Source organism: Pinus tabuliformis, chromosome 2_1, assembly GCF_031772625.1.
Source record: "Pinus tabuliformis cultivar Carrire ecotype Pingquan chromosome 2_1, CPIR1, whole genome shotgun sequence".
NCBI lineage: Eukaryota > Viridiplantae > Streptophyta > Pinopsida > Pinales > Pinaceae > Pinus > Pinus tabuliformis.
In genome coordinates, this window is record NC_142299.1 from 340,331,170 (window position 1) to 340,353,067 (window position 21,898).

Here is a 21,898-nt window from a genome sequence, read left to right on the forward strand (position 1 = left end):
TACACCAAATAATATATCTAACAATAAATAAATATACAAGGAGTCAAAAAGAAAAATAGGAGAGACTATATCTATGAATATTGGGACTAATAAGAATGTTCAAAGGAAGAAAATAAAAGGTATGCATGGTTTTGATCCTCACATAATTCAGCATGCCATTCCAATTAAGGAGGAAAATGTAGAGACCATTTAATGCTACTCTTGAGGCCATAATCAGAAAAGAGCTTAATAAGTTATTGATTGCTCATATAATTTTTCCTGTTAAATACTTAAAATGGGTGGCTAATTTAGTCACTGATTGAGAATAAACTAGCGACATCCGTTTATGTGTGGACTATCACGATTTAAATAAAACAAGTGTGAAAGATAATATCCCACTTCCGAACGTGAGTTTCTCTAGTTACAGCGAGATACATCCCATAATGACTAACTATTGGTATGTTGCATACCATATGATGAGAAATTTGATAGTGGATAAACCTAACGTACGCAAATCCAATGATCTTTCCACATTATCATACTAAGCACAAAAGGATGGCATGTTTAGTTATAAAAAGGGACTCTTTAAGGAAAAATTAAACCAATAAGCCTTTAAAACATTTCATTTTGCGGGTGAGAGAAATGTGTAAATAATTTCAATCATCAAGAAACAGTTATAAGTCGATGTCTCATGTGACGTCAAACGTGTCACACAGAATCTATGAAGTTTCTTCGATAAATAAGGAAAAATGTTTGAGAAAAGAGAATTACAATAAAGAATACAGTGCGCTGAATCTAAATCTAAATCTGTCACTGTGAATGTGATGGCTATGAATGGAAAAAGAAAAGACTTGTGATTTTCCGAAGAAAAGCATTTCAGAGGATGCAGCTATATTTAAGCAACATATTTCAAGTTTCGAGGATTTTCCTGGTCAAGTTCCAAAAATTCCGTGGAAATTAAAGTCTGGATCTCCTTTTCGATTGCTTTGACGTGGGGCTTGAACACGCTTTTGAGTTCATCAATGCATTCAATTTGTAGACGCGATCGATCCAAAACTTTTCTACTCTTCATGATGCGAATTACGCAAGCTTGGATCGCAAGTTTTCTATCATTCTCTACGTTCGTTAACACCTTCTTATTCCCCACCTTTTCTTCTAGAGGTGGTGGAAACGGAATTCGAATCCTCTTCAACTTGCTGCTAAAATTAGGATTCACTTCAAAAGTGTCATCGGCAGATACAACTTTGGTATTTGCAGGTTGTTTCAGAAGAATTTTGTACTTCGAACCCGCGATTGAATGTAGATGTTTGTCAACATGTTTATCATCTGTGAGGTTCAATTCTGATTTAATTTCTGCACGACTCAACTTCTCGTGGTCATTAAATAGCAACAATATCATTGCTTGATAAGTTGATACTTTCATTTCTATTTCCATTTGGTCGTCAAAGTTGCCTCTGATATTACACGTTCCCAGTGAATATATCCATGTAAGCTTACGACGTTCATTTTTTGCAGAATAATAAGCTTTGAATACTTGAACACAGTTGGCAATATCCGAAGGTAGATTGGGTTGGGAAATATATGATTGGAAGGTTGGCCAAAATGGAGTGGTCAAGACTTTCACTCTCAGTTCTGTTCCAAGGTTGATATTTCCACTACCAAGATATTCATCAAACGAAGATTTCCCCTCACTTGCTACAACCAAATCTTTTATCATGAACTCCATCTTTATTGTATACAGCTTCCCATTTTGCTTCTTCAACTTTGCTATCACCTGCTTCTCTATGGTAAGGTTAAAATTTTCATCGGACAATATTCTAGAGGCTAATTTTTTCCTATAAAGTTCACCAAATAGATCTTTATCGGAGATATAGCCAACGAGTTTCACCACCTTTTCAAGCATATTTTCAAGATCCCCATCGCTTAGTTTTGCATCGGTCTTTTTCACCTGGCCCCCCTTACTAAGTAGATTATCACAAAATATTGCCAGTATTTCGGCAAATGTGCTTCCTCGAAAATCATTTCTACATATTGCCTCAAATCCTTGACTCAAACCATTGCTAATAATAATGTTTTTTTGAAATGCATCTTCAACATATTCCACATACCTGTCTTGGAGTTGAATAAAATTTCCCACCAAAGCATTTGAATCTTCTTCTTCTTCTGCCTGCTTTGCTATTATTCTTCCTTCTGTGGTCACTTGTTGTTTTAAACAACTTGCAATTGTGTCCACACCCTTCGGTATTTTAGAAAACAACTTGTACATCCTGGAAAGATCATCTTTCTTGTGGTCTCTCAGCAAGACAGGACAGCCTGAATGTTCATTTTGTACAAGCTGCGTTAGATAAGGCGAAAGTAGTTCATTTCGTACTATTAGTAATAGTTTCTCTTTGGTGGTGGAGTGCAAATAATGGGAAACTCTCTCCTCCTCTTGTTTCAAACACTCTTCGGCCTTTCTGAGAAAGTCAGGAAAAGAGAAGAGTGAAATCCATAAAGCAGCCTTTGTGGAGTAATAATTTCGAGTATCTTCCAACATCTGTGCTTCAAAATCGTTCTCGTACAAACCCACTCCTGCATCGTCCATTACAATGTCTACGAAAAAGTTCAAAACGTTTTTCAGCAAAGACCAATCTGCAATTCGCTCTCCCTCACGCTCACTGTGAATGAGGGTCAGCACTGCATTCCTTGCAGTAGCCTTGATTTCATGGTACACATGCTGCCGGAAACACATGAACCCCGCATCTCTGAGAGGAGTCAAACGGTTCATTTTAACAAAGTAACGATCCAAATAATTGAACCACTTTGAAAGCCAGTGTACGATCACCTTATAGTTTTCCCAGCGTTTGACAAGTTGTTTCAACATCACCTCTCCATCCTTATTCCTGAGATCTGGCAAAATGACACCCACTATGCATTCTTGTAACCAGCCCTTGTATCTATCATACAGTTGTTGCCTTTGAGAACGGTTTTTTAGGACAATGTTGTAAACAATAGTGTAAGTGTCAACGTGGTCGTCTGCAACAAACAGTTCGGCTTCTGAAACACCTTCCAAGATCCTTGCCAACCTTAAGAAACGGTTGTATAAAATGTCCAACCCTTGCTCCATCTCTACCGTAATACCAGTTCTTCTCTGCCCTTACACTTTTCCTACCGATTCTGCGCTCAATCGTTCTAGACACCTTTGGTAAGTAGAGGATATTCGATTCAATTGACGTATTGCTATGCTCACGATATGCTTTTATAATCGGAAACTAAGACACAATCACGTCCATTCACATTCAAGAGGGACACAGCGTTTCATTTTGTAAGAACGTCGGCCTTTAATTAGTTCAAATGAGAAACTGATATCGGCGCTGTATAAATTCATGTTACCATATGATGCATTTTATGATGATATATTTGAATATATAATTTATAGTCGAGTCAGGATTATATCGTGAATGTAGTAATATAGTTTATTTATTTTTAAATTGATGGTCAATACACATCAAATTAAGGGATTTACCTATTTGGAGTGAAATTTTATCATTTTATCGTTACCATAATCATATTAATAGAGTAGTCCATATATATTTATAGATGGATGGTTTTAATAGAGTATTCATATCTATTTAATAAAATATATCAAATATTTTATTAATATACCATAAAAGAAATGGTTGATTATGGGTGATTATGGTTATATGTTTTGTAAATGGTTGATATTCTTGATTTTCTTCCTTGCATGAAGAATTATCTTTTTCATCACACTATGATGATCATTTTTTTTCATGGCCAAGATGTGAAAATTTTCACCTTGAAAAAATTGATCGTATTTATCCGCGCATAACAATCACTTTTAATAATGTATATGTGCTAGTTGACATCTAACATGCATGAGGAAGATTAGACCTCATTGATGAATGAATTGAGCTCATCAAAGAGCAATTGTGGAAGTTGCTTTCAACATGATTTATCTACCTTATTTCTAATAGCCAATGAGTCTCCCCTCTTATTGTTGTACCCAAAAACAATTGCAAGTGGAGAACTTGTGTAGATTATAGATAACTTAACAAGTCGACTCATAAGGTTCACTTCCTATTCCCATTGATCGACCAAGTGTTGGATACCTTAGCGAGGGGGAAATATTTCTCTACCCTCAATTGATTTAGCAAATATAACCAAATTCAAATCGCTCCCGAGGATTGTGACAAAACCATGTTGATATGTCCCTCGGTGACATCTTCCTACTTTATTCCTACAACTTTCCAACAAGAAGTAATTGGACTATTTTCTTACTTCATCCATGAATATGTGGAAATTTACATGGACAATTTTACAACTTATGGTGATGAATTTGATGTAGCTTTGGCTAATGTACATAAATTGTTAATGAGATGTAAGGAATGCCACATAGCCGTTAATAATGAAAAAAAATTAATGATGTTAGTTGATGACATCATACTTCATTTAAAGGTATAAAATTATATCTAGCAAAAATTAAGGTAGTATTCAATTTTCATCACCATAAGGTAATATTTAACATCATACTTCATCAAATTCTTGGATTCGCAATAATACTAAGAGGGGAGGTGGGTTAGATCAATATAATACAATTTTCAATTAAAAAAAAGTTGGAGGTAGAACATGGATCCTAGGATATATGTGGAAACCTATCAAGGAATAAATGAAAAACTTCTTTGGATTGATTTTTCTTTGAGGGAACCAACCTACTCTTACAATCTTTGTAGGAACCAAAATATAGGGTACACCAATGCTCTCAATCTGTCTATGTATTAGCCTACAACAAATAACAATCCCCTCTACTAATTTATAGGTACTAACCTATAGGAGACACCAATCCTCTCTACTACTTTGTACACACCAACCTATAGGAAACACCAATCCCCTCTAATCAATTATCTCCAATCCTTTCTTCTTTGGTCCACCTTCCTCTTCTTCATTTTTTGTAGTCACCTACTTCCGCTCTCCAATCTCTAATATTTTATCCTCCAGTTCACTTTTCCCTTCTCAAGTTTTTGCAACCACCTCATTCCCTCTCATTCATCCACAATTCATTAACCATTCCTTCACTAATGTAATTATTTTTCATTGTATCTTAAATAAAGATTCTACCAACTCTTGTCTATGTCATTCTCTACAACTTTCAAAAATGAATGATCTCTGATTTTAGTACCATTACGATGTTATTCCCACCATATCCTTTTAAATGGAGTACAAAAACATAGTTTCTCTAATAACACGTCCTTCCATGAAGGAACAATGTTACCTTAATATTGAAAGAACATCAAATATTCATTACTTGAAATGAGAAATACCTCTACAATCTATATTTTATTAATTAATTGAAGTAAGAAATTGATATCAACACCATTTAAAAAAAATTCACCACATTTTAATTAATTCAATTGAGACATACGTCTGTAATTCATATCCAAATCCTTCATTTATGTAATAATCCCCTTTAATTCTTCATTTATCCAATAAATGTAAATGAATTTGACGATCACAACATCCAATGAAGTTAGTTGTAGAAACATATTGATGATGTTGGGATATATGTAGATAGGAAGTTATTTGCCGTGGGAATAAATATGAGAGAAAATAACAAATACATTGGACTAACATTAGTAAATGTGGTTGACACAAGATTATCTAATACATTTTATATGTCACTTTGCATATAAAAGTTAAAAAAATGGACTAATTAGTGTATATCAACCACATTTAGTAATGCAGTTGTGCTAGTTGACACCCTTATCTTCAATATGAAGGATTAGTAGATTATGGTTGACTATGGCTAAATATCTTCAAGCTATGGTTGAGGAGGTCTATTATGGTCAACATATAGTTGACTATGGATGACCATGCTCGTACATAGCTAACTACAATTGACTATGATAGATTATGATTGACTATGGTTGACTATCATTGATCGTGACTCACCATGTTTGATCATGGTTGATGATGGTTGACCATGGTTTGACCATGATAACCATGAATGAACACGTTTGATAAATTTGACCATGGTTGATAACATTTTTCTGTGATAGATTATAGTTGTCCATGTTGACAATGGATGGCCATGGTTGACCATGTTTGACCACGAACAACATGGTTCACCATGCTCAACCATTTTAACCATGGTTTGCCATAGTTTCCCATCTTGAGCATAATAGAGCATGGGTTGATCATTATTATTCAAGGTTTTCTATGGCTGAATGGACATGACCATGATTGATCATGGTTGAAAAATGTTGACCATGGCTGACCATTTTGACAATGTTTGGCCATGTATGAGTTTGTTTGACCATAGTTGATCTTGGCCAAACATGGTTGACTATGGTCAACATATGATTGCCTATGGATATCTATCATTGTTCAAGGTTTTCAACAGTTGCCTATAGATGAATATGGCAAAAAATCGATGACTATGATGCCTAGGTTTATTAAGGTTGACCATGTTCGACCATATTGTCCATTGTTGACCATAGTTAGCGCTGTTGACCATGCAAACCATTACTAAATACTTTTTGACCATAAATTACTGTGGTTTTTTATCCATATTTATGAAGGAATGAATTGAAATACAATATAAATAGAAACACCGAGATACAATGAAAACCAAACTTCAATTCATTAATAAAAAAGTACCAAAAACTGTTGACATGAAGAATGGAAATAAACTAGCATAGGCGATGGTAGCTTATCTTTGAGAAGAGATGCGGCAAATACATGCCTTCTAAACTATGTTACAATGAGTCTTAAAGGCCTATTTATTATTAAAAAATAATCGAAAACCTTAAACATCCAAAAAACCTAACCCTACGAGATGAAGCACCAAAAGTAAGTGGGTCCCATTAGGGTAAATTGATACATCAACTTGTCCTCGTCATAACTTTGGCATAAGATCTATTGTTGATGCGTACGATACCTCACTGGAAGATCTATTCGAGAATATGACTTTCTTCTACAAGCTATGGGTATGCTAATTTTACAAAAAAAACGTCGTTTGGGGCCTCAAAATGACTCTGAAAGTTCAAGGCTCGAAAAGCTGCCAAAACTAGTAAATTGTGCTACAATTAAGGAGACTGAAAGAAACAATTTTGGGGATCCAATTGGAATAGGCTAGTGTCCACCAATATCCACCTGGATCAACCACCCCCCCCCCCCCCCCCCCCCCCCCCTGCCTTAGGAAGTAATGGTCCCCATTGCATTGAGTTCCTCCATGAGATGGGAAACTTATGTTGAACTTTCTCCCTCATAAGCCACATGGCTTGGTTGAGGAGTTGGATATCTTTGACAACCCATTATAGTTGGATATTTTGCTGGTGAGTGTTGTTGATTTGCGTCTCCATGATCCAATTATTTGTGGCATGTTCCATGTAGTCTCGGTTCAACTCTGTTGGTGTGAGTTGTTCTCTAATTTTTGATGTGTTTAGTAATGGTGGAAAGTTTGGCGAAGGGAAGTCCACATAGAACATTGGGTGTAAGCCAAGGAGTGGGGGAATGCTAAGCTCAAAACGATTCTCTCCCATACCCTTGGTGATAGTGTAAGGCCCATATCAGAGTGGTTTTATCTTTTGATGGGCTCCAGTAAGGTGTTCTTTCTGCAAATGCAACAAAATTTGTCACCTATTTGAAACCTGTGCGACACCTAATGTTGATGATGTAATTGCTTGTAATTGGAATTAGATTTATCCAAGATGTCATGCACTTGCTAGAAAATGTGTTGGATGCGTTTAATAAACCGGGTTGCTTTATCATCCTCAAACTATAGATGTGTGGATTTTGTGTAAATCTAGAACTTGCTTGTGATCCAATAGGATCTAGTAAGTGGTTGCAAACTTTGAATCATTCTTTTACATTTGTGGCCATCCAAGGGTCTTGTGGCCATAAGAGTTGAGAACGGTAGTTAGTGTGATAACTGGAGGTCGACTGAGGAAATATACAACATGATTGGTGCTACCCTTCTTGTACTTAATGTTTAAGGGTAATTGTTGAATATATGTAGACCACTTCTCATGGAGATCATTTGTAACTTCCCTTGTGTCTATATAAATTGAAGAGGTCAATGATATGTGTGGATGACTGTCACATTCCCCAAAATGTAATATTTCCATTTTTGGAAAGACTACATGATAGAGTACATCTCTTTATCATAGGTGTGGTACTTCCGAATTGTATCAAAAAGTATATCACTATGATATGTCATGGGATGCCCTTACTAGTTGATAACTACACCAATAACATATTCAGAGGCATCCATCTCGATTTCGAATGGCTGATGCAGGTTTGGCAATGTGAGTACAGGTGTAGAGCAAGGGCGGTGCTTCAGTTCAATGAATGCCTTATGTTGGGACTTGAACCAAGAAAAATTTTCTTTCACTCTACCCTTTGTAAATTGAGTCAAAGGCTAAGTGATATGGGAGAATTCCAACACAAACCTTTGATAAAAATTGGTAATGGCCAAAAAGTTTCAATACTCTATTAGAGTGGTTATGGTTAGTCAACCTAGAATGAATTGGATCTTAGCGAGATCCACATTCACGCCTTTCTCATCCATGACGTAACCCAGATATTAGACCTGACCCATGCCAAAGGTGCATTTCTCTAGGTTGGTGAATAGTTTGTGCTGTCGTACGCTTTGAAGGACCTGTCGAATGTGTTGCAAGTGATCCTTCCAACTCTTGCTAAAGATAAGGATGATGTCTAGATATAAAGCCACAAATTAGTTGATGAAGGGCCGCAAGATGTCATCCATCAACATCATAAAAGTTGCAGGTGCATTTGTCAACCTGAAAGGCATGACAAACCATTCAAAAAGGCCCTCCTTTGATTTGAAAGTGGTCTTCCATGCATCTATGTGTTATAGAAAATTTTGTGCGTTGCATGAATTGTCAATAATCCAAGGGATCCAAAGTCCCTAAACATGATGTTCCTACCCCTAGAGGAACAAGGTCAGCAAGCCAACAACTCTCAGATCAGTTCTCCACCTGAAAACACTCAAAAACAAGCAATCCTGAAATCAAAGCAGGTGCTCCACTAGGCTTCTGCGCTGAAACTCAACTCCTCCATGGTGTACCTGCTTTGCAACGTAGGTAGAACAAAGGCCACCTGCGCTGAGCGAGATGGGACAAGTGGCACACTGAGTCATTGCTCTAGAATCTTCCAAAAATGACACTTGGATCAGGTATTTCGCCTTGTGATGAGTCAGAGGCTTTGTTTCTCCAAGTGGAAGCAAGGTTCACCAAGTGGACTCAAGAACTGAAGATCAACTAAAGATTAACTGAAGAGAGAGAGGACACAAGGCAGCTACACATCAGTTGCAAGCTGACTCATCCTTTCTCAATTCATCTATATATTGAGCTCTCTCCTATGAGCTCAGGAGGCTGGAATTTTGTGCAAAGTAATGATATGCTGTTGGTTTCACTATAGAGCTATTGGGTGATTGCTTGAAGGAGGTGAAGAGGAGAAATTCTTTCTGCTGGGAGGTGTTGCTGGATTAGGGCCTTCAATGGTTGTAACACTCTCAGAACTTTACTTCTTCTATTAATAAAAGCTATTGAGGTTCTTCTATATGCACTTGTTTCAATGTTATGTTGTGATGATTGTATATTTGATTTATGCTAATCCCTGAATCAGTTATGATTGCATGCTTCTTGTAGTTCCCTTCTTTGTTATTTTGCAGGATCTCATTGTAGCTGGGCCAGCAAAAGAGCAAGAAGCTGGGAGCAAGCAAGCAAAGAGAAGAGTTTGGATTCGACATTAAGCGCAAGACAACGGTTAGTGCATTTCTTCATTCTCTCTTGCTTTCATAAAGAAGTAAAACCTTAAGTAGTTTGCTTTACAGTTGTTGCTGAGGTACTATCACCCTTAGAGTGGGATAGGGTCATCCGAGTCGGATACTTTTCCCTACAACAAACTGGCGACTCCGCTGGGGATCGTATCTGTTTGATTGGTTGTAGTATTTTGCTATTCATTTCCTGAACAAAAGAGTACCAAATCGAAAAGCTTTTGACTATATCAAAAGCGAAGTAGAGGGCAGCTACTCCAGCTCATTTCTGAGCAAGTTCATGATTTGAAGAGCTGATCTACAAGGATCCTTGTAAGCTCTTAGTGATAGCTTTTCACCTTCCTAATCATCCCTTTGAGTGTGCTTGACTGATTGTTTCTGATTTGAGCAAAAACTGTGCATTTTTGAGAAAATTATGACCCGGAAACTGTGAAAACGAAACTCTCGTTTTCCAAAGCAGGTAGTACACAGGCTACCTGCTTTGCAACGCAGGTCCCGAAGGGGCTACCTGCGCTGAGAGCCAGTTTGGCTGTGCAGAGCCTGCGTTGGCCCAAATTTGCCTAGTGCATTTGGGGTTTCCTCCTTTCTCTTGCCTGTTTTCACTTAGTTTTGCTGCTAGGTGTCAGTCTTGTGCCTGTTTTGAAACCAATATTACTTGCCATCATTCCGCCTCTGTTATATATCGAAATTGTACTTGTTCTTTTGTATTTCTTACTCATTTACAATTTCCCATAACGAAGGGTAAACTAGTCTTGCTTTTGGCCTCTTAGATCTGAACCTGTGTTAGGCATTTTGCTGGTCTAAAGAGTTAGCTTGTTTGCTGTCCATAGCTGATTAGTCATTTACTTTCGTCATTATGGTTTGATTTCATGCATTTCCAGTGATTAAGCAAGTGAATCATGAGGCGTCTTTTGATTTTGGACTAGCTTGTTTACTTTCGCTTTAAATCGAAATCAAAGTTATATAACAACTTTCTTTTTGTAACCCATCCACATTAAGAAAGGAAAAAGAAAATACATGCATTGTGCATTTTGCATTTGACTGTGTGCTTGACGATTTAGGAAAATTTGCATTTTAGTGTGTGCTCTATGATCTGTGTGAAAAGATTTGCCTTTCTTTTCCCTCAGTAGTTAAGGTTTTCAAAGTTGAAAGATTGAAAAGTTTGCTTCTCATCTTAGACTGCATTCAGGAATTTGTTATATACATCTCGTGGTGATCCTTAAAGGCAAACTGATAAGCAAGATCAACATTAAAATAAATCCAATTTACATAACAACGCTTTGTAACATAACGCAAACATATAGAGGTCTAGGTAGAGACGTGTTCCGGCGTCGTTAAACTTAGTGACTATCGATCTCTACGAAGGTGGGTGATTCCTCCTGAGAGTCGGTGGCACTAATACGGACTTGTGCTCCCACGTACCGTCGCGTATATATTGGGAGACCCCTATAGGCAATTATCCTTTATCCATAGGAAGCCGTGTCGGCCGCCCTACTGATCGCGATGCAGTGAACACAGCATTCACGAAGATCGACCACCCGTACCGTAAAACGTATTCTGTGGTTTCGCGAAAAGTTTGGCACACCCTCTGCCTAGATCTCCAGAGAAGTTTCTTTTGGCCTTTTTCAAACTCTATAATTGAAAAAGTCCATCCGAGCATTTGTCACTTCGGGCTCGTTAAAACATCGAAGGTGACTAGAGTCATCTTTAGCTTTTTCTCGACTCTTAAAACATGAAAAAGCAAGTTTGTGTCTAAAAGCGTCGTTAATAAAATTTATTTTAAGCGGAACATAATCACCTGTTATTCCCACGCTGATCTTTCAGTTGAAAAGTATGGAGCCCACCAACCAAGGAAGTAACCTTGGCGGAAGTCCAAATCCCTTCTCCTCTTGGGGAGATGTTGGTGCGCCTCATATGGCAACATTGTCACTTCCAGGATTGACAATTGGCCTACCTGTATGGCTCTTTTCAACTAATGTAGTCCAGATCGCCACTAATCCTGAGCAGTCGAATCAACAGTCAGATCAGTCTAGAGCTACCCACCAGCCTTCCACTTCTTACAATTCTTCCTCTGATCCTTCATCTTCACAAGGTAGAGCCGGCAAAAGTTAGCCTCCCATGGAGAAGAAGGAAAAGAAGAAGGGAGAAAAGAAGCAGAAGGGGCCTATGGCGAAGACGACTGGGGGCAAGCAAAAGACAGCTGACAAAAACCCACACACTGCACCGACCGGGCCTAAATCGCCATGTGTCATTTGCAAAGGGGCCCACTTCCATCGTGATTGTCCTTGTATTCCCCGGATACTAAGGGACTGGTCCCCAAGGTTGCACAATCCGGTAGCATCAACCTCTGGTAGTCATGTTGATTGCAGTCCGTCAACTAGCGAGAGTGCAGGACGAAGAGGGAGACCAAGATCACCCTGTATATTGTGTGAAGGCGATCACGCCATCCACAAATGTCCATTCTTAGATGAAGCAAAGAGAGTTTTGGAAGATCGTCCGGTTACATCGTTACGACTTCCTCCTGGATACCAAAAACTCGCGCCTAATCCCTCGATAGTTGAAAATCCAGCTGACCCGCTCAAGTGGTCGGCTGAAGTGTCGGTCATTGAGAATGAATCTGCTGAATCCAGACCAGACGAAAGTCTAAAGGTCGAAACGGAAGTCGACCCGGTTCTTCCTTCAGAGGTTTCATCCTCAAATGACTCCGTCATTGAAGATCCATCTTCGAATGACACCCTCACTGAAGAGGATAAGGATGACACCGTCCATATTCTTTTCATCAACACAGACTCTGATGAGCATCAGGGCAATGCGCCCATTCCTTTATCGCAGGAAGGAACATCGTCAGAGTCGTATTCGGCCGTATATTCGGTCCCACCTCCAAGCAACCTAGTTGTGTCCTTTGACTGGAATCAACTAGGCAGACCCCGGTTACCATCGAGTATCCCATTCAGAATCATTGTCCAGATCTATAGAATGGTAATGGCTGGAACTATCATTGATGAAGGGGCATCTGTGAGTATCCTTTCCTCTGTTGCTTGGAAAGCACTGGGTTGCCCGGCGCTTTTACCTGAGATGAGAAATCTATCAGGTTTTGATAAAGGAACCAGTCACCTGTTAGGGATTCTCCCCAATGTTCCAGTTACATTGAAAGGGAAGACAGTTCATATGAACATCATGGTCGTCCAGGGACCCTTGGCATATAACTTACTCCTTGGACGAGACTATATATATTGCATGGAGGCGATAGTGTCCTCACTCTTTAGAGTTATGTGTTTTCCGCACGAAGGAAGAATGGTCAAGCTCGTAGACCAACTTTCATTTCCAGGATCACGCATCGCAAATAGTCAAATACCATCCCTTAACGGTCTATTCACTCAAGGAATGCCTCCACCCCCGGTTCTACTTCCCGATGAATGCGAGTGATTCGGAAGAAAGAACTGGGACCCAGGGGGCATGCACCCTGGCCTGCCTTGGGCAGAGGAAACCTTGGGTATAAAGTTGATTTCCGCAGAAGAATATGACTAGTCCGTACCCCGTCCGAAGGAAGGAAGAGAGGGTTGTTCTAGAATATGATTCTTTTGTCAAAGTTATGTGAGCGGAAAGATCGCTCCCTTTGTCTAAAAAAGTGGGCTCTCCTAAGGAGGGGGTCTATTTGTGGCAGCGAGAAGGCACCATCTTTGAATGTCAAGCCTCACCCATTAAAACAATATGTTTTAAAAGAAGTAGGGGCAGTCTTCAAAGAAAGAGAGGAAATTGCTACAACAAGTAGTCGCCATCCTTAGCAACCTAATGATAGACATCGCCGAAAAGAGAGTTTAGTTTGCGGCAGCAAACAAAACCATTTTTCGGATAATAAGTAAGAGGCAAACCTCCCTCCGTAACACCAATGTTTTATCTCTTGCGATCTTGCGAAAATATAAAAGTGAACTGACGAGAAGACAAGTACCGTCGGCACCGAAAAATAACGAGAAGACAAGTATCGTTAAAAATATAGCAAGACGACAAGTAGAAAAACGGAGATGGAACAGAGGGGGGGGTAACCTTGAAATTATACTTTATACCTGGGGGCATGCGAACCTTTTGGAGTGCAAGCACGGGACGACTATTTATTTTTTTAAATTTTTAGGTCCTCCCTTTAAACCTGTAGGTCTAACCCGTTAAACTCGTAGGATTAGCCGTTTCCAGCTTGCACAAAGAAAGGATGTGGGGCAGAAGTTAAAACTTGCCAAATTGGAGTAATTAGTGAGGTATCGCTCCTTAAATAAGATTACCTCACCTGAGGCGTTCCTTGTATTATGACTGGTATTTTCGAGCAGTTTTAGCAATGTTCATGCTCGTTAAAAAATAAACGCAAGATCCGAGCAGTTTTAGCGCATAGTTCATGCTCGTTAAAAAATAAACATAAGTTGTGAGCAATCTTCCCCTAGAGTTCAAGCTCACCCAGAAAAATGAACCGGTAAATAACCTTGGTAAATGTAACCTTTGACTGCCATATTAAAAGCCCTTGGTCGTGTTTATATGCCATCACCTCCATCCGTTCATTTGGCCAATCGTTCATCTCCATATGATTGTTTACCTTCTTTTGAGGAACAGCTGCGAAGAGTGATTTCACTAAGCCATCCTTGTGACACTGCCGTGATTGGAATATTCCAACCTGTACCTGGAATCTGCTGCTACCCTATTTATCACTCGTTCCTCAAAAGGCGAGTCTTCTTTGAGCTCTTTTCACTGACTCGTAAAATATGAAAAGTTTGCCGAGTTTTGGCCTTCCAGCTCGTTAAAGCGACCGGAAAGCTATCCCTCTTCTAGATTTTAATCTTTTTGGACCTGAGGGATTATTGCACAAAAAGACCGAGCGCTTGTTTGTTCGGCTCGTTAAAAGTACCGAAAACTCATCCCTTCTGTATTGTTTTATACTTTTTCGGACCTAAGGGATTAGCTGACGAAAAAGGAATTCTGGAGTTGACTTTATGTACCTTTTCAGACTCTCTAAAAATGAAAAGGACCGAGTTATCCTTGTCGTTAGACTCGTTAAATTTATTAAATAGCGACAAACTTGTCTTTAGACGAGAACGAGTTTCCCTATCGCTAGGCTCGTTAAAACATAGCGATGGGCTTGCCCGAAGGGCAGGTTATAGAACAAGCATATGTTATCCTCCTCAAGCTTGACAAAAATAAAGAGGTACTGGTCAGCAATGACTGGGGAAAAATTGGGAGAACCTCACAGCTTTAATGGTAGCAAGTCGCTCTTGAACATGACACTTTGTCCTCCGTATCACATCGGGTTGGGTTGTTTCATTCACCGGTCTCATCACCATGGTCCTCGCCACACCATCCATAGTAGGGGTAATGCTACCGATCCATCACATCAGTGTCGTTGTATGTTCAAGAGATGTTGTTCTGCAAAGAGTCAACCGTGCCCCATCCACTACCATACATTGTCCTTCATCCATTTCATGACCGCCACCCTGAATCATACATCACAGTTTGTTTTCACCTCATCACAATCACTAGCTCCGTTCCGTGTCAATGATGTGGGATTCATTAAGGCCCTCCTTTGACGGATCGCTCCTTGTCGACATCAGCTCATTATCCAAGGAGTTGATCTAGGAACAACCCCTTCAGTACTTTGAAGCTTGCATGCCTCAATGGCAAGTTTCTCACTTCCAGCGACAGGTATACATCAATGACCTTCGACCAGAGAATTTTGCATGGTGGTCGACACCAAGTCCTTTATTCCCACCATGTGAATTGTACTGCTGTACCTTGAGGGTCATCATCCTTATCGGTGATTCCTCTCGCGCTTGTTAACGGTTTACATCATTGACCGGTAATCAAGCGATGTCTTTCCATGTTCGACTTCAAGAAATTCTCACATGGATCGACTTGTACATCGAGTGAAGATCGGAAGAGATTGAAGACCCCGGATCTAGTTTCATCCATCTGGGCTGCGATATATATTCAGGATATAAAGACATTTGATATGTACATCATTGCAGCAGATGATCATCCTTCTCAAAGGATGATAATTTCAGCAGAGAATTATCAGTCTACCATCAAACGATCGTCTGTTCTATGTACCAAAATGAATTTATAAAGCTGAGCATGGGAATGCCCGCCTCAGCTAGATCATGAAAAAATATGAAAAATAATGTATTGTATTGTATCTTATTACAGGACACTTCTCAGCAGATTGAATGAACTTCGGATCCTCCTAATAAAGCATTTCACCCGATAAACGACCTCACACTTTAGGGGGCATCTGTTATAGACAATTTTGTGCCTTGCATGAATTGTCAATAATCCAAGGGATCCAAAGTCCCTAAACATGATGTTCCTACCCCTAGAGGAACAAGGTCAGCAAGCCAACAGCTCTCAGATCAGTTCTCCACCTGAAAACACTCAAAAACAAGCAATCCTGAAATCAAAGCAGGTGCTCCACTAGGCTTCTGCGCTGAAACTCAACTCCTCCATGGTGTACCTGCTTTGCAACGCAGGTAGAACAAAGGCCACCTGCGCTGAGCGAGATGGGACAAGTGGCACACTGAGTCATTGCTCTGGAATCTTCCAAAAATGACACTTGGATCAGGTATTTCGCCTTGTGATGAGTCAGAGGCTTTGTTTCTCCAAGTGGAAGCAAGGTTCACCAAGTGGACTCAAGAACTGAAGATCAACTAAAGATTAACTGAAGAGAGAGAGGACACAAGGCAGCTACACATCAGTTGCAATCTGACTCATCCTTTCTCAATTCATCTATATATTGAGCTCTCTCCTATGAGCTCAGAAGGCTGGAATTTTGTGCAAAGTAATGATATGCTGTTGGTTTCACTATAGAGCTATTGGGTGATTGCTTGAAGGAGGTGAAGAGGAGAAATTCTTTCTGCTGGGAGGTGTTGCTGGATTAGGGCCTTCAATGGTTGTAACACTCTCAGAACTTTACTTCTTCTATTAATAAAAGCTATTGAGGTTCTTCTATATGCACTTATTTCAATGTTATGTTGTGATGATTGTATATTTGATTTATGCTAATCCCTGAATCAATTATGATTGCATGCTTCTTGTAGTTCCCTTCTTTGTTATTTTGCAGGATCTCATTGTAGATGGGCCAGCAAAAGAGCAAGAAGCTGGGAGCAAGCAAGCAAAGAGAAGAGTTTGGATTCGACATTAAGCGCAAGACAACGGTTAGTGCATTTCTTCATTCTCTCTTGCTTTCATAAAGAAGTAAAACCTTAAGTAGTTTGCTTTACAGTTGTTGCTGAGGTACTATCACCCTTAGAGTGGGATAGGGTCATCCGAGTCGGATACTTTTCCCTACAACACTATGGGCTCTATTGGAACCTAGTGATAATCAAACTTAAAATTGATCTTACTGAAATACTTTCCCCCCTTGATCTAGTCAAGAAGGTCATCAATCTGTGGGATTGGATACCTATTCTTGACAATGATTTTGTTCACTGCCTAATAGAGCCTCTAGGTCACATCCTCCTTTTGTACAAGTATAATCAGGCTCCCACAAGGTGATGAACTTGGTCGGGTGTGGCCTTTTTGTAGCAGCTCTTGGATCTACCACTTGATCTCTTCATTTTTTAGAATGGAGTGGCGGTATATTGACCCATTGGGTAGAGGTGATATAGAGGTTAGATCAATCGAATGATTAACCTAAAAGTGTGAGGGAACCCTTGTGGGTGAGGAGAAGATGTCCCTGTATTCTTCCATGACCTTACCCACCTACTTCTGCTACATGGAGGAAACTTTCTTAGGGTCCATGGATGTGGCCACGATCTTCCCCTTAATTTAAGAATGAATAAAAAAGAAATAAAAAATTCTTGGTTTGGGAGATGATCTTACTGCATTTCTTAGCGGAGATCAAAGAGATGGTGGAAGGCGGGACTACCTTTGATATCTTGCATAACTTATTTCCCAAAGTAATAATAACAGTGTAAGGCCTAAACTCATACACAACATGATGCTTCCACAAGTATGCTAACTTAATAATACATCACAAACATCAAGAGGAGCAACATCACACAATACCTCATCCGTGTAGCGCTTGTTGTAGGGAATATGACACTGCTGGCTAGCATGGAGATATCATCCTTGATGAAGTCACCAGATGGTGTACGGTTGTGGGTGTGGTGTGGTCAGTAGGCCCAAATAATTCATGTCCTCTACTGAAATGAGGTTATTTTGGCTTCCGTTGTTGAAAATGAACTGCAATGACGAATCCTTCACCCACATCTGTGAGTGGAAGAGACACTTCCCCTCGTTTGGATTTTTGGGCTCAATATTTTGGACCTTGGTGGTGGCAACAATTGCACTAGATTCTGTGTCAATAATCTACTTCCCCTTGTCACTCCCCATGTAGGTTTTTGGATCAGAATCAAAAGATGCATTAGACTTTGAAGATTCCAGCTTGACCACCAATGACTTCTTGGCACAACACTCATTTGCGTTGTGAGAGGGGCTCTTGTGGAACTCATATCACTTTTATGTTTCCTTCTTCATCTTCATGGTACCATTATTTTCTTGTGGCTTCGATGGGTTTTCCTAGGTCACTCCATCTTTGTTTTGTCTTTTTTCCTACAGTTTGGGGGTGCTCTTGCCCTAGTTCTGGTTCGTGAATCCAGACGTGTGCTTCTGTTTATTAATTTTTTTTTCATTCTTGGCAGCGTTGCACCAAGCAAGGAGATGTACAGGAACTCCATTTCTTCTTGAATATATTTGTGAAGAAAACCACGGTACTTGAGTACTAGACATCACTTAGAGTCTTTGATACCCAACTTTGCGTGTAGAGTATGAAAAACATTTGTGAGCTCATGCACATTTTGGTCACTTTGTTGTCGGAGTGTGGTCCACATATGTACTTGTCCTCATCGCTCCCTACATGGTAATATTATTCTTTAAGAACATCTCAGAAAGAGTTCCAAGAGGGGACGACTCTAAACAGAGAGGATTCCTCAATCCTTCTCTCACAATAATTTTTTCACCAATCCTTTACACTGGGGGGGAAACCTTAAGTAGTACAAAGGTAATTTTCTCCCCATCGAAGAAGCTATGAACCAAAAAATAATGTTATGACAGATTCAACCATTTATCTACAACATCTACATCTATGTGCCATTCGAATATAGGGATATCAAAGTTTACTTGTACCTTGAAGGAGGTGGCGCCTCCAAAGTGACTGTTGGATGAATATGTGCCACCAATGGGCATCCGCTGAAGGATCAGGGAAAAGTTGTTTGTCATATCGTTGCTTTTATGCTCGAGAGCTTATTTGAGAAAAAGTATGTATAGGATTTCTTGCTCCCTCATCCTTCTTTTCTTCTGCCATGGGAGGTCATCAATGTTGGCGAGGACTATCTTGCAAAGGCTCAACTAGTTCAAATCCCAACTCCTTATATCTCGACCTCATTAGGGACATTCACATAAAAATAGAGAAAGAGGAGATTTCTCTAATACCAATGATCCAGATTTATGAAGGGGGAAAATGAAAGACAAATATAAATAGAAACATAGAGATATAATGAAAACATAACTTCAATTCATTAGTAACAAAGTAATGAAAAATGCTTACATGCAGAATGGAAATAAACTAGCTCACGTGATGGTAACTTATCTCTTAGAAGAGATGTGAAACTACATGCCTTCTGAACTATGTTATAATGAGGATCAAAGGAATACTTATTATTTAGAAACAATGGAAAACCCTAAACATCTGAAATCCTTAACCCTAGGAGATGAAGTGCCAAAAGTTTGTGGGCCCCGTTGGGGTAAATTGGTACATTAACTTCTTGGGGTCATAACTTTGGCATATGATCTCCATTTGATGCGTACAATACCTCGTTGGAAAAATCCATCCAAGGATTACAACTTCCAACTATAAACCAATACCATAGACTACAATTTTTCTTATTTTCCATAAAAACGACGTTTAAGGTCTCAAAATGGCTTGAGAATTTGAGGACCCGAAAAACTACAAAAATTAGTAAATTGTGCTACAATTAAGTAAACTGAAAGAAACAATGGTGGGGGTCCCAATTGGAATAGGTGGGTGGCCACCAATATCCACCTAGATCATTTTCCCATGTTATCTATGGACTATGGTTGCATATGGTAAATACATGGTTGACTAAGTCTGACCATGGTTAATTATGGTTGAAAAAGGTTAGTTATGGTTGAAAATGATCAACATATCTTTAGCTAAGGTCGACTATGGCTTCAAAAGGTTGACTATGTTGACCATGGTCAACCATATCATAATGGATGACCACTATGACATGTTTGATCATTGTGACATTGATATTTTGTTACCACATTTGACATTATCAATTATGATTTTCCATGTTTGAATTTGCTTGACAATTAAGAATCTGTTAGACTATATTTCGACATCATTGATTATGGATGACCATTATGAAATGATCATATTATGACACTAAGATATGGTTTTCAGATTGTGGCATCAAATTTTTACTCATAAACTTGTTGGAATCATAATTATATGGAGAGGGCCAAGGGGGAATCATTATAATACATTTTTTTACTTCTATAAAAAATTATAGCACCATAGAAATAAAACTTGTAGGTGGAACATGGATCATAGTATATACATAGAAACCCATAAGGGAATAAATCCAAAACTTCTTTTAATTTATTGTTCTTTAAAGGAACCAACCTACTCAAGCTACTTGTATAATCCTTGTAGGCACCAAGATGTAGGGGACACTAATGCCCTCAATATTTGTATGTACCAACCTATAATAAAAATAATCCCCTTTATTTCTTTATAGGTACCAACCTATAGGAGGAACCAATCCCCTCGGCTACTTTGTACACACAAACCCATAGAAGACACCAATCCTCTCTTATCAATTATCTCCAATATGTTCTTCTTTGGTTTACTTTTCTCTTCTTTGATTTTTTGTAGTCACTTGCTTCGACTCTTTGATCTTTAATATTTTCTTCTCTAGTTCACTCTACCCTTATCAAGTTTTTGTAGTCACCTCATTCCTCTCTCAGAAATTTAATTTTATTCTCTAGTTAGCTTTTTTCTTCTACAATTCTCCACAATCACCTCATTCCCTCTCATTCATCCACAATTTATCAACCTTTCTTTTATTAATGTAATTCTTTTGCATTATATCCTAAATAATGATCCTATTGAATTATTCTTTATATCATTATCTACATCTTTCATAAATGAAGGATCTCTTATTTTAATGCCATTATGATGCCATTCCCACCATATTCTTTTACAATAGAAAACAAAAACAAGATGTATATGATCACACATCCTTCCATGAGGGGCACAATGTTATCTTAATATTAAAATAATGTCAAATTTTAATTAATTGATGAGAAATACCTCTTGAGTATATATCCTCTTACTTAATTGAAGTGAGAAATTGATATCAACACCACATAAATATTTTCTCCACATTTTAATTAATTCAATTAAGACACACCTTCATAGTTTATATCCAATTTCTTCTTTTTTCATAATAATTCCTTTAACTCTTCATTTATCCATTAACTTTCAATGAATTTGAGAACAAAAACATGCAATGAATTTGGCTATGAAAACATATGGATAATCTTGGGATATATGTGGATAGAAGGTCATATGCAATGGGCAAAAATATGAGAAGAATAATGAATACATAGGACTAGCATAACCACATTAGTAAATGTGGTTGATATAAGTCGATCTAAAATATTTTATATGTCACTTTTCATATAAAGGTAAACAAATGGAACTCATCAATTTATATCAACCACATTTACTAGTTTCGTTATGTTATTTGACACCACCATCTTCAGCCGGAAGGATAAGTAGTCCATGGTTGACTATGGATGAATATATTCAAGTTATGGTTGAGGAGGTCTATTATGGTCAACATATAGTTGACTATGTGATGTGAATATTCCATTAGAGTTTCTAAAATTGGCCCCTTTTTGGAGTTGGTTCCTTGTAAAAAAATTTCTTAGCAAAACCACCAAGTTCAAGTTGTCGTTATAGCCCTTAGATTCAAAACTATACACAATATAGGCCTCGAAGAAAAGCGTTATACACTATGCATGTATGATTCAGAATTGAAACCCTGATTAAACAAATGGTGG

At 38.6% G+C, this 21,898-nt stretch overlaps 1 pseudogene; it reads right to left on the reverse strand.

Annotated features, from left to right (window-relative positions):
• Positions 1-874: 874 nt before the first annotated feature.
• On the reverse strand, positions 875-3,085 carry LOC149200240 (cullin-1 pseudogene; annotated as a pseudogene).
• Between the last annotated feature and the right edge of the window lie 18,813 nt (positions 3,086-21,898).